The sequence below is a fragment of the Lepidothrix coronata genome, unplaced genomic scaffold (assembly GCF_001604755.1).
Source record: "Lepidothrix coronata isolate B3197 unplaced genomic scaffold, Lepidothrix_coronata-1.0 Scaffold113, whole genome shotgun sequence".
In the NCBI taxonomy this organism is placed as follows: Eukaryota; Metazoa; Chordata; class Aves; order Passeriformes; family Pipridae; genus Lepidothrix; species Lepidothrix coronata.
The window spans coordinates 1,127,998-1,141,077 of record NW_016690293.1 but is presented as its reverse complement, the minus strand read 5'-3'; the positions used below and the strand labels follow the sequence as shown (position 1 = coordinate 1,141,077).

The window sequence follows — 13,080 nt, the reverse complement described above, 5'->3', positions numbered from 1 at the left end:
GCTACTGACAAGTGCTTTTCTTAAGGGAAATGCCCCAAGGATATTTATCATAGGTTAAAAAAAGAAAAAGGCTGCATTTTATTGCTACTACATCCACTAAAAACTTTACTGTTATAGAGCAGATTTTGCAAAAAGCTGTGTAAATTGCCATTCTGGTTAGCTTGTTTTCTTTAGTAATTATAAAGGGAAGGGATGGATGACTGATGACTTTCAACAAAGTCAGATTATTAGAAGTCATATACACAAAATGATGTAGTTCATTTTTAAGATGCAAAAAAAATTTGTCCCAGCTGTCCTTAATGTTTGTAAACTGTGGAACTAAAATTTATAAACCATAATGTAATATGAGGTCTAATTTAGGCTTTTAAGATGAGCCTAAATTCCCAGTATAGTGAGGGGACAAGAGTACATGCCTTTGAATGCCTCAGATGAGATCCTGTCTTCCTACCTTAAATTTAATGAGGGAACTTTATTTAATCTTTAGCCTTTCTTCAATACAATCTTGGCCTCTGAAGTCAATATCCGGGGACAATGACACATACAAAATCTGGTTAGCTGGTGAGCTGGACAATTGTATCAAGAGTCTCACTCTTGATTACTGGATACTGGCACAATCCAGAAGAGCTTCACCCTGGTCTGATGGATTTAAGAAAGTTTGGTGAAGGCAGTAATGAGTTCAATAGGACATATCTGAACATGAGAAGTTAGAACATAGTTAGAGCATGATTCATTTCTTTCAGCTTGTAATTTTTGAAAAGAAGTACTTGGTAAGTGATGCCTTAGAGCTTTTTGGATTTTTTTAACCTTTGTAGATTTTAGAAGTAGTTGTGTAGTAAATGTAGATTTTAATGTACCTGTATTATATCCCTTACCCTGTAGCATAATGTTTATACATACCCAACCCTATTATCCCATTCCATATCAATCCCTCTACATTCTGTTAGTGTGTTTAGTCTTCTTTTCAAGACAGAATTGTAGAAAAGCCTGGACCAGAAGATATCACACAGACACAGTGATCTTCAAGCCCAGAACTTTGGAGGAACTGCAAGGACTGTACTTGCAGTGAAGAAGATGAAGATGAGGAAGAAGGAGTCCCATATGCCCCCCAGACCCAATTCCCAAGGAAGCGTGCTGGGAGGAGGCAGAACTGGGCAGAGCCAGTGGGTGGACAGATCTGGGATTGGATGGTCCTTATAAAATCATAGAACCACTGTCTGGGCAGGGAGTGTCATGTGTATTCCCTGGCCTGTAGGCTTCATTAAAGGATCTACTCTCTTTATTTTGTCTTATACACTAAATTGACCTGGAGTCTTCTCCACAGTCTCTTAAGGCAACATAAGCACAGCATATGCCTGTCTATCATTGTGTCACTAGTTAATGTTAGACATGGCTGAATCATTTTAGGAGAGGATTATATTTTTACATTCTTGTTAGCAGATGCTGTTAGATAACAATATAATACTACTGGCACAGCATTTTGTTGTGTTACACTTTCTACTTTTTTCTTATTTTTTATCTTTCTTCATGAAATTATGCTTCTGCTAGTGATGGATTTTGCAGTAGAGCATAACTAGTGCACATTGTTTTGTTATTTCATGCAAAATTTCATATCTAAATTGCATAAGTTACCATTGCCCTGGCATTCTAATTGCATGGTCCACTAGACTCCAATATCCTGCAGCATGAAGCATTAGTCAGTATAGAAAAAAACAAATGTTCAGCTGCTCAATATGAAGCTAAGAATACAGTCACTAGTGTGTATTAAATGATGCTCTTCTTGCAAGTAGATGAACAGGGCATTTTTCTGCAGACTGTACAGTTTCTTTGAGATTTGTATCACAAAACATCTTTTCATATGGAAGACATTTTCTGTGATTTAATGTGGTTTTAGAATAAAGAATTTTTTTATGGAACTGCAACATCTTTTATTCTTTTGATGGATCTAGGTCCTTCACATGTATATGTCACTGTAGACACTCATGGACTATTGCATCCTTCATGTCTTAGTTATGGTAAAGTAACTATAAACAGCAGAATGTAGATTTCCCTGCATTTGTTGGTTTTCAAATTTCTCTAACAAGGATGAATTTCTTGCCTAATTCCATTAGGCAAGAATTCCATTTCTTGCCTAATACTTCTTCCACAGGATTTAATGGTACAGCTCTGGATGATTTCTGAAGAAAGTAAGTCGGGCCAAGATTGATAGCTTATTCAAAACACCTTAAAAATGGGACATATTATTCAACTTTAGATGACACTTATCTAAGCCTGAGGTTATCAGCCATGTTTCTTTATTATAGACTTTATCCTTTTATACTTTTCAGGTACTAAAAGACAGACAAATTGAATTCTACCTCAAGCAACTGAAAGGCAAAGAAGGACAACAACTTGCTCAAAACTAATATTCTCAGGCTGAAATCCTGCAAGTCTGCAACCTGTAAAACAACAGGATGCACCAATTGTTGCAGTTGAATGGAAGCACTTCACCAACATCCCTCAATTTGCTAAAATCATGGACACAGGCAGTGACTTGTCAGAAGTCCCCTTAGCTCATATATAAAGGTGTGTGCAGCTATGTGTGACCGTATCCTGGACACATGAAAACTAGTATGAAACTGGAAATGAAATGAATGTTTTCACCTGCTGGCTCAGGAACATCTTTGTACATAGTTATGCCGTTTCTGGACTTGTTTGTTCTGTCCTGGTCTCTCTGGATTTATTAGTTTGAATCTGTTTCTTAGGGATTTCTGCAGTGTGAGACACAAATGGTCATTAATAGCTTGCCTGGTTGATTGGAGGGGAATCCCAAATGACAGGTTAATGGTTTTGAGATGCCACAGACATACAAGATGCATTCTATTCCCACCCTCTGCCAAATTTTCCACATACTAGCTATTTTTCTACGTAACTGCCCAAACGGTACTTATCTCTGTTCTGAATGACATTTCTTTTAGCTTTATTCAAAACTAGCTAATTCAAGACTATGTAGATACTCTCAGGAAAGGATGCATAAGAAGCAGGAAGCAATGCAATTATGAGAAGAGGTATAGAAAAGCTATCTTCTGAATAGTGCCTTCAAGAACTGTTGAATATCTCCAGTTACCATGAGTTCACAGACACATAGAAAATATGACACGTTTTAGTGGTATTACCACAACTAAGAACTGATTGCATGCCCACTTAGTGAGGTTCAAGAGAAGGTATTACCAGCAAAAGTCTGATCCAGGCTAAATCAGTCAAAATATTCAGACACCATTGCTACAGTTTGACTTATTTGCTATATGCTTGGCAAGACAGTCCTGATTGTTATGGTATGGAGGCCGTGTTATCAAAGTTGGGTTTGCTATCCAGCAGTTTAGAAATTTTTTTATTGCAATAATTTTTCTATAATTTCTCTGTCATTTCAAGTTGTACAAGAGCTCTATTTTGAAGAGGTGACCTTGGAAAAAAAATTAAACCCCAACCAATCAAAAAACAGCCCAAACAAGTGAACATTTAGTTTCAATCATTCCACAACATGGTTTACCATGAGGCCATGAAAATACTTGTAGTGGCGCAGGGAGAGGCCAGTGGGGTGGTCAGGCAGCTTCTCTTGGCACTGTTAGTTCTTGCTAGTTTGAAGGGACCACACTTAGAGCCTTGGATTTAGGGGGCTATAGAAAGGAGCACTCTATTCACAAGACCTTTCCGTTTCTGAACAGCAACTGCTTAAATTTTAGGAGGTTCATAAGTTTCTCTACAATCCCATATGCTTTTAATAGGATATGTGTTTTTAAGTCAGTAAGTCAGCTAAGTTCTTGTAAATTTTCATTTTTGATAGAATTTACAAATAAAGAAACATATGTAGAAACATTCTTCTAAAATAAAGGTGCAACAATATGTTGAAGGCTTTCACGAGGTTGGAGTTCTAGGACTGCAAAAACATTTTTTTTGAAGGAACTAATTTCTGTTGTCATCTGTTCACAGAATGATCTGTGAGAAATGAAAGATGCAATTAGCCAAGCACAGGGAAAATCAAATTGCAATAACCAGAAACCAATCCTGAATGTTGTAAATTTTCCAGACAGCAATCAAAATGAACATAAAGGGCAGAGACAAAAGAAGCACCAATGTTAAAAAGGAGAAACAGTAAACTAATTCGTGTGAGGCTGTCAGTTATTGGCTGTGATCATGCAAAGCAGAAATGAATTCTTTTTGCCTCTGATTTTTCTGATATTCTGATTATGAGGAATGACAATAAAATGAACACCTTATACAGAGAAATGCAGATTTCCGGTGAATCTTGTTTGAGCTTTAAGGCTGTGTGACTCATGAATTTCAATTGAAATTAGAAACTTTGATATCCACTGTTCAAAGCAAGAGGAATGTAAACTTTCTTTTGCTCAGTTGCATTTGTGACATGTGACTTTCTGAAAGCAAGTTGCTGATTTCAGTTAGGAAAGTTCATGATGAAAGTAAGTTTTTCTCAGGCAAATTGTCAAGGCTGAAGTCCGTCTTTTAGGGAAGCTAAGTCCAAAACTAAAGAAGTCATATCATAGTTTCTTAGATTTCAAAGAAGGTAAGAGATTTCCTGGTGGAAAAGAATTCCACCAAGATGTGTGCGTCATGTTCTTTGATATAACATACACATCCTTGAATGTGGAAACCAGCAACTCTCATGTTCATATCAGCAGTTTGGCATTTGAAGGAATTGCCAAAAACATCTACGTTAACAATTAGGCATAGGACTTTGCCAGAGCGTAGATGAGGTAGCCAAGAAATGCCTCTTTCTACCAGCTAAATGCTAAAAAACTCAACATCTCCTTGAAGACATTAAGCTCTTGGAAATATCTGCTTGAGTGAAAGCCCCAGTGCAGCAGTTCCATAACTCTCTTGTTCTGATACCGTATGTATCCTGAGAACAAACGCAACTCACTAAGCCAACGTGTCCAACCTGCTGGTACTTGCCAGTGTCCTCCCGGTAGCTGGAAATCTTGACTTGAAATCATTGCTGTGGACAGCTGAAGCAGATGTTCAGCCAAAATTTCCCATTTCCTTTTTTGTGTGAAGTGTCAGTACAGAGAAGTGTCCTCTTCTGGGGCTTTTCTCCAGCTTGTGTACTTTGCTCAGAAGGCATCATTTAAACCTGGAGCTCTGTAATCTTTCTTTTCCCTCCCAGCAGTACCTATACTACTGGGAAATGAAGATCACACTGACAGTGGTTCAACAGCTGAGGTGCATTCATTCCATGGATGTGGGAGACCTGGGATCAAATAGGTTTGGTATGGAAAACACAATTCAGTTTGAAATGAAGTGAGTCTTTAAAACGACCTGCCTGATGATTTCGGTGAGAGTACATCTTGCTTACTTAAATCACATTTACAAAACAGAGAGATTTCTAAAAGCATAATTGATTTCTCTGCCATTAGCTCTGTTTTATTTTTTAGTCTCTCTCTTTGAGCACATTCCCCTTCCCGCTCCAGAATAGGAGAGTAGGATTGTTCACAGATTTTAGACACAAAAGGGAAATATTTTGATAATCCACCTCTCACATTCTCTGTAATGCTTTAAAAAGAAAAAAAAAATCAAATAGCTGTGATTGAAATTGAACATATTTAGAAAACCACATCTAATTTTAACTTAATTTACAGTAAAATATGCCCTCCATGTCGCCTAGTAACTTTGTTAAATAGCCTCACTACTAAATAAAATATCACACCTGAATTTACACCTTCAGTCAAACACCTTCACCAGATGTTGCAGGTACTTTCTGGATGAGAGCCTTCTCAGTAATCATATTTCTGTTTCTTCTCTTGGAACTCTTGCATGTCAATGATGCTAATTTTCTCATTAATCATGTATATGAATGTATATGAATGACTCTTTCCTGAACCTTCTCAAAAACTTCCTGCTTGAATTGCAGATATAAGATGTAAAGCAAGTGCTTCAATAAGAGCACTGTCAGTGTTTAAAACAGAGGGATGTTAGACTTGCTAGTTCTACTTCATGTTTTCCTGCATATACTTGCAAGACTGTATGAGCTTTTTTGGTCCCATAATTGGCAAATGGTTAAGGCTCACCCAGGCCTTAGCAAGGGAAATCCATGTTGTTGACAAAGTCTAAATTATAAGTGCCTTCATATGTGACTTTATACTTGGCTTTTTTGAAAATTCTGTAAGACAGTAATTCTGTCTTTTATATTATTTACATCTCTATCTCGCAGACCTTATCAGTAATGGCTCTCAGTAATGATTTTTTCATTTGTTCTGGGCTAATGATCAAAATAAGTAAACAGTTTAGTCAAGATTCAGTCCTCATTGTTCAGCCTGGAGAAGAGAAGGTTGCATGTAGATCTCATAGCAACCTTCCAGTATCAGAAGGGGGCCTACAAGAAAGCTGGAGAGGGACTCTTCATCAGGAACTACAGCGATAGGGCAAGGAGTAATGGGTATAAATTGAAAGAGGGGAAATTTAAGTTAGATGTTAGGAAGAATTTTTACTGTGAGAGTGAGAAGATACTGAAAAAGGTTGCCCTGGGAGGTTGAGGAAGCCCTAACCTTGGCAGTGTTCAAAGCCAAGTTGGAGAAGGCCTTGAGCAACCTGGTCTGGTGGGAGGTGTCCCTGCCCATGGCAGGGAGGTTAGGACTAGATAATCTTTAAGGTCCATTCCAACCCCTTAATATTCCATGATTCTATGATTCTCATTGGAAAGCACTAGGCATACATCTATTATGGATAATCCATTTCAAATTAGGCAGCGAAAAGCACCTGCTACTTAAATTGCAGTATGCATCATATAGTTTTATTTTTAACTCTAAACGCTGCCTGGAAAAAAGCTGTATTTGCTGGTAAAAATTTTTGTTTGCCACCTTCATTTAAGAAATTTACAACTCTAAGCAAGTCATTGCCATCCGGCTTGCTTCCAAAAGGCCCTGGAGGGACTCTTCTATTCTCCTATCAATAATAGTGAAAGGCTATTTTAGGAACATTAATAACCCTACCAGTGTGAACTACTGACTACATATACAATAAATATCTAAAGATGGTTTATAGCCTCCTCTTTTCTGAATACTCAAACCAGAAAGAACCTGAATTGTATCTTAGTAAATAGCCAGCTTTTAGTTAGCCAACTCTAGGAATGCAGTTCACTCTGCTGAGTTTCCTGTGTGTTGACCAGGGAGCCTGGGGCAGCTATAAGTGCCCAAATATCCAGCAGCAAGAGGGTCAATGAAACCACACAGTAGGAAACAGGTGACGATTGAATCTGAAATGTTCCTTATCTTCTAAACTTTGGTACCATTCACACACCTGAGTTAGGTACCTTGTGAAACTTGGAATGACCTCAAGCTGGGACAGAATGAGGAAGTGACATCCTATTCATCTTCAAAAGCTGAGTAGCTCTACAAATTTCACAGGTCTGTAGGGAGAAAAAGCAAGAGGAAAGATGACCACAGCTCACAGTAGGGTGTGCATTAGCAAAGGGGAGAATGGTATCTGGTCTCCAATGTAAGCTTAGGTATTTAACATTAAATAGCTTTTCAAGAAAAGAGTCCACAAATTCCTCATTTTTATTCTGCCTTGGTAGAGGTTGATGCAGACTGTGTGGGCTGAAGTACCTGCTTTATTTTCCTCAGAGCAGGACTTTGAAGCAGGCCGTGCAAAGCGTGGTCAGTTGGTATTCTTTGTTCCTCCTGGCACAGAGCAGTGAGGTTGCAGATGGGAACACCTGTGCATGTAGACAGCTATGTGGTTGTCTATTCATGTTCAGAAGACATTTGGCTCTTTTCTGGTCTCAGACTAGGGGTGCTTCTGCATCCAGCTTAGACCAAAATCAAAAAATCTTTGATATTAGGGGGGTTCTTCAGTTGTTACTCTTAAATAAGAAAAAGAGAAAACTAATATAATCAGAATAAATGTGTGGGTGCCACATAAACTTACTACTTACAAAAGATATGATGTGAAAGACCAAATCTACAAGTTCTTTGCAAGCAACAAAAAAACAGCTTGGTGGTAAGCTTCGCTCACGGTTTTCATACGATCATGAATGGTTTGGGTTTGAAGGGACCTTAAATATCATCTAGTTCCAACCCCTCTGCCATGGGCAGGGAACCTTCCACTAGACCAGCTTAGTCAGAGACAGAAATGGCTCTGAGTTTCTCAGGTTACTCAGAGCCAGAAACAGCATGCCAAATGGAGGATGGCACTCCACCAACATTGCTCCTTCTACAGCTTTCTTATCTGGCCCACCCATGGTGCTGGAGTTCTTATCTGCAGACAAAAGACACCATTATGGTTAGAGCTAGGGTTCAGAGAATCAGAAAGTCAAAGCTCTAAGGACACTGGGTCTGGGAAAGGCATACCAAGGGGAGCATAGCACTACACCAACATTGCTCCTTTAAGTCTTGGCCACCCATGGTACTTGGTACTTTAAGTCTTCGTAGACTCACGGGGATCTCAGCCTCAGCTCATAGCAGTGATTTAGGGTTCAGAAAACCACAAAACCTACAGCTCCAGGGACACTGGTGCTGGAGAACATATGCCAAGGGGAGCTCAGCATTGTACCAACATTTCTCCTTCCACACTTTTTAGATCTGGGCCACCAATGATGATGGGCACCTCAGACTAAGCTCATAGTGGCCATTACAATTAGGGTTAGGGTTCAGAGGTCCAATGAGCCTACAGATCCAGGGACACTTGGGCTGGAAAAATCCCCTTTTCTGAGTCTTCTATATAATGAATTACAGATCATAAAAATCCCAAGAACATGTGACTTTGCATTAAATCCTCTAGTACTTCTAGATCTTTGTGATCAGTAGAAACATGATTTCCTGACACAAATTGCATTTCATGACAGAAAGATATGCTACTGTTCCCTGTAATTTGTTAGCATACCATATGCATTATCTCAGGCCTGAAAAAGCTGCAAGCCACTTTCTTTTCACTCTGCTTGATTTCACTTTTGTTGTTTTAAGTTAGGGGGTATTTTTGCCCTTTTTTCCCCCTCTGCAGTGAGGAAATTTCTTCACTTGAATCATATGAAGTAAAGGAAAAGTCGATAGCTCAAATTACAAGTAATGGGAGCCATTGATTTAGTTATATAATTCATAAACTGAATTAGCAACTAAACAGAAATATCCCTGGCATTGTGGCACAGGTGAGTGTATAACTCATTGAGGCAGAGATTATGCTGATTGCATAAATCCTTGAAGGTCACATAGCTCACAATGGACATTTTTTCCTTTTGATTTCCTTTCTGTCACACAAGACTGAGGACAGTCTATCCCAGAAAGGATGCCTTGATAGTCAGAGATGCTAAAGTCATGTGGATCTAGGAATCAAATATTCACTTGAAGAACTAAATCTATTTAATTTCATAATCTCAGACAAGACAGATTTTGTGGGCTTGTGTATGTTTAACACAAAAAGATCAATAACTCTATCCAATATTTGAGGCTAGTGCAATGTGAGTATTGTACAATGCTGGTGGTACTACACAATGGCTTCTCTATGTCACTGTAGAGAGAGGGAATCCTCTCATTGACTTTGACTATCTAAAATTTAGTTAATTGATCTCACTAACTCCTTTGAACTCTATCTATCATCAATGTGAGAGACATATTTCCAAAGAGCAGTTCCTCTGACCTCTATGAGATTTGGTTTAGGATGTGATAAATCATCATCTGAATGTACATATTTCTCTCTATTGAATAGAGAAGGACTGCAAACAACTAAATTATAGTCTTAGATTTCTGTGTTAAATTTATGTAAAAGCCAACACTAATCAGGTTTTTATTACCTCCCATATAACAGTTACTAAATTTTTAATTTTTTATTAATTCTGGTAAAATACTGGTCAACTTCTTAATGCCAGGAATAGTAAAATTCTATATTGTAAAAGTTTTAAAAGCTAATAATTCCTATAATCAGGTCTTGTTTTAATTAAATTTTGCTAGCTTGCTTGAAAAATTAAAGTAATTTAGAGAGTCACAGGTTTCCTCTATAAAAAGCAATAGAAGGTTGCCAGCATCACATGTTCATCTAGGTAATCTCAAATTTGATTTCCATTTCCCCCTCCATTTGCCCAGTGCTGAAGTAAAACTTACTAGTTTGTAGTTCTGGATCACTGCCAATGCAGTTCTTAAGGACAATCACAGTACTTTCCATCCTCCAGTACTCCCTGATAATAGCAGATTAAAGTAAGGTTTTGGGTTTTTTTCCCCTGGAACTTTCTGGAGTGTTTCATCTGGCTTTCAAACCTTGCAGCTGTTAATCAATTTGTTTTAGCACTTCACTGTTAACCTGTTCTCTGACATTGCCTGTATATTACTTGTACGGGTCTGAAGAATATATCTTACCAATCCATTCTGAGACTAAACTCAGCATAAAGAAATTGCTGTATTACTTTATAATCCCCTCTGTCGAGCAGCCATCAAAAGAGAGGCAAAGTGAAGGAAGGTCAGTGGAAAAGTTGTTCATCTGTAAAAAATTAAGGATTTTTTTTTCTTTTAATATGCACAATGGTGGTCTCTAGATTGAATATTGGCATTAAGAGAAAATATCTAACTTTGTAACAACTTTGTGAAAACATCAGCTTAATGCTCATTAAGATTCAACAAAGCAAATATATTATAGGTATTTTAGAAAAGGAATAGAGAAGAACCCATCAACTTATATCACTGTAAAAATATATTTTATGCTCACATCTTAAATACTACACATAATCTGGTTTTCCTGTCTCAGAAAGTCTATATAAAAAAATGCAGAGAGGATCATAAAGATGACTGAAGCATAGGCGGAGACTGGGAAGAAGTTGTCTGGGAGAGGCAGGGATAAGGATAACATATAATGAAAATCTTTCAGATTTTATAGATCCTGAGTGTCATGCAGAAAATCAAGAAAGGCTTAGAAAATTCAGCTGATTCCAACAGGGGATGGGTTCAAAACCATCATGCTCCACATGGTGTGTAGTTTAGGTGCTAATTCCTTCTCATGGGTTATTATAGATGATAAATTTTATGTGGGTTCATGAAACATCTCAAAAATCCTATAGTATTTATCGAATATAAAGAAGCCAGATAAAAGGCTTTCTAGCTCAGGAAGTCCTCAAGTTACAAATTGTTGGAGGCTGGGAAGAAGCTTTGGGTAAGCTACAGACTTGCTGTGCCCTGATGGTTCTCTGTTGTTGGGCACTATTGACAACAGGCCAATATTTGTATCTTATATCCAAGCATTTACAACTTTTTTCCCTCAAGTACAACCAGTGCGGTTATTTATTATAAACAGTTTTTCTATTTCTGTATTTCAAAGGTATCATAAAAATATTTATTTTTCCTCCCCACCCCCCAGATTTCTTTTCATTTGCAACTTACATTTTCATTTTTCTATCATTTACCTGAGTTACCATTCCCTTTTTTTTTCCAGTAAGGATATCCACTTGACTTGAGACTTTTGTTATGATTGGACCCCAATCATCCTTTCCCCCACCACAGTCTGTATTTTTTGCTTTCTTCTGTCAGAGTGTTTCCCTATCTGTGTTGTAATGAAGAGAAAATAAAACACTTGCTGATCAATTTGCTCTGCTTGTACCACAGAACTTAAAAGTTCTCTTCAGCTTTTTATAAATTAAAGATTATGTGACTCCACAGGAATGTTTCTACCTTAAACTTGTTCAAAGCCTTTGTTTTATTGCTTCATAAAAGAACAATCATTGAAAACAAACAAAAAGCTGCCAATCAACACCCACACTGACCACAGCTGCAGGATTGGGTTTTTGCATTCTCAATGAGATTCTTTTCAGAACTAATTAGTGAAATCGATATCAACTCATTTCACTAAATGTCTTCTCCTTAAAATTACCTTCCACATTGTAGAATTAAGTGTTTTCTTAAGATAAGAGGTATTAAAGTGCTAAATAAAGGAAAGCATATTAACAATCTCTAACAAAGGGATGTGCCATGGAGTTTTCAGGATGTTCTTAGCAGGGAAATAATTTCAGTTGCTTGAGAAAAAAATTAATATAGGTGTTTATGGTGGAAAAGCACTTAGAAATTTAATTTTTTTAGAAATTGTTTATTTTTGAGCTTTAGAATGCCAAGAATATTAAAATACTTTCTTAGACCTTTTTTGGCTTTGTGGTAGTTTAGTCTAGGCCTTCCTTGGTGACCAATTTGTAACCAAGGAAGTGCCCAGATTTACCCAGTATTCCCTACGATTTTTACATAAGCTAGGGTATAAGACGAAAGGAGGAGAAGCCTTCACCCTCTCTTTCCGTCCGGTGGCTTTGGAGGTGCAGGTTCCCTGCTGTTGAGTCTGTCGTGTTGGGGAGTGAGGCCTGGTAAGGCCTTGCCGACCTTGGGAGACAGAGGTTGCCGGCAGTTGTTCCAGTGTGACTTTCCATTGTCCCAAGGAGAGTAGTAAGATATTCTTTTGCTAATTCTTTTAGTTGCTAGATCTTGGGCTATTGATAGTGTATATTTTATTTCGTTTGTGTTCCTTTTTCCCTTCCCCCTTCCCTTTCCCTTTTCCTTTTGAAATTGTATATATATTTCAATTGTATATAAATGTAATATAAGTGTAAATATATTTATATATATTGCTTTAGCTGTCTCTCTCTCGTTTCAGTTCTCTTGGTTTTTTTTCCTCTTCTTCCTGAGGTTTGGTGGGGGGGGGACTTCTTGTGGTAAGGTTTGGAGACTTGGCAGGGAGCCAGCTTGAAACCATATCAGGCTTATAATACACTTTTGTGGAAATTAATGTTCAAGATCAAAGGAGCATAGGATAAGTCAAATTGGGAGGGATCTCAGGAGGCCTCTATTCCAGCCTTCTGCTGAAAGCATGATCAGCTATGAGATCACACTAGGTTCTTCAGCTATTTGTCCAGTTGTGTCTTGGAAACCTCCAAAGATGTACAACCTCATTAGTACCGATGCTTGACTGTCCTTGTGGTTTTTTTTTTTCCTTATTTTCAGTCTGAACTTCTCCTAGTTCAACTCCTGAGACATGGTCTCGGTCTCTTGCCACATACACCACTGTGAACAGTATGGCTCCATAAGCACCTCAAAGTTACTCATAATCTGCTGTTATCTCTCAGAGCCATCTCTT

The 13,080-nt window shown here is 37.9% G+C and overlaps 1 long non-coding RNA gene across 1 annotated transcript in view; it reads left to right on the top strand.

Moving 5' to 3' along the window:
- Positions 1 to 12,194: 12,194 nt before the first annotated feature.
- Positions 12,195 to 13,080, top strand: part of LOC108502175 — a 61,613-nt gene continuing 60,727 nt past the window's right edge. Inside the window, exon 1 of the long non-coding RNA XR_001876354.1 lies at positions 12,195 to 12,392. This is a non-coding gene — a long non-coding RNA (uncharacterized LOC108502175). The remainder of the gene's footprint in view (positions 12,393 to 13,080) is intronic.